The following is a 1,300-nucleotide window of genomic DNA, read 5'->3' on the forward strand; positions in this document are numbered from 1 at the left end:
CTCGGCGGCCACTCACCCTGTCTGCGACGCCTCCGGGAAGGATGGTCTTGACCACCACGCCCGTCGACCTCCCGCCGATGATCCCGAAGCCCAGGCCGGAGCCATCGTTGATCAGGTCAATCACCTCCACCTGAGCCCACTCCGTGTTCAGCTGCGGGCAAAGGCGGCAAACAGTAAGACACAAGAGAAAAAGAGCAAAAAAAATAGTCCGGTGATAAGGGAGGGGACTGGTATTTTTAAAGGGCGAGAAACAACATCAAAAGGACTTCATGCAATTATCCCAAGGTGAACCTTTTGATATAGTATTCATGTTCTGTTATTACACAGCGACAATACGACAAGCAGGGTTTCTGAAACAAACTTTTATATCACATACTACTGTGATAGTGTTACATCATCTAATATCGTATGCAGTGGCTGGCGAAAATCTCAAGCGAATTCAAGGTAAATTTTTAAAAAATTACAAGTCATTGCGCTACTTGAAATAAGCACTACAATAGCCTTGCTTAATTCGTTCTTGATAGCGGGCCACCCTATCTCTTTCAACAAAGGCCATTCTTACTTAACGCAAGGAATCAGTAAGCGGGATAATTATGAATAACAATTCAAAGCACCGCTAATCCAAGTCATTTGTAAATATTACGCAGAAAGTCTTAACAAATTGCGGCCATTAGCATTCCCAAGAGCTGGCTCAAGATCGTAAGTATTCCGACTCTACTACGAAGAGCCAAGGAAGGCTTTTGTGCAAAAACATAAATTCATAAGAATTACTGTATTAAATAAAAAAAGAGAGGAGGAAGATGAGCCCACAGAATATTTATATCGAGCATCGCATCCATTTTTCAGCGAACACTAGAAATCCCAGCACGTCCGAGGGCGCCCTGGCGGACTATTAGGAGGACCGCAAGGCGAGCGAAGGCAGCTGGCACGAAGGGAAAAGGAACTCCGGCACACGGGCCTCCGAAAGCAAAATAATTAATTAGCACAATTTGTTCCGGCCACAGGCTCACTAATGAGAAGATATTAGCCTCGGAGGAGTATGTAGGCTTAAGCTCAGCCGCAAGAAAATGAGGCTAATTACGGCTAATGAATCGAACATATCTGGCCCTCGAACGGAAAGGGAAAAAACATTAAGCCAATAACATCCATTAGTACATTGTAATAACATCCATTATTACGTTATCCCCAACATCCACCTAAAAGAAATAAAAGAGAGGAAGTAGACGAGTCTCGTATTCGAATGAACTCTGATACAGTCACTCCAACACAACGACCGACCAAGTTTATCGCGAGTAAGAAG

Source organism: Penaeus monodon, chromosome 25, assembly GCF_015228065.2.
Source record: "Penaeus monodon isolate SGIC_2016 chromosome 25, NSTDA_Pmon_1, whole genome shotgun sequence".
Classification (NCBI taxonomy): Eukaryota; Metazoa; Arthropoda; class Malacostraca; order Decapoda; family Penaeidae; genus Penaeus; species Penaeus monodon.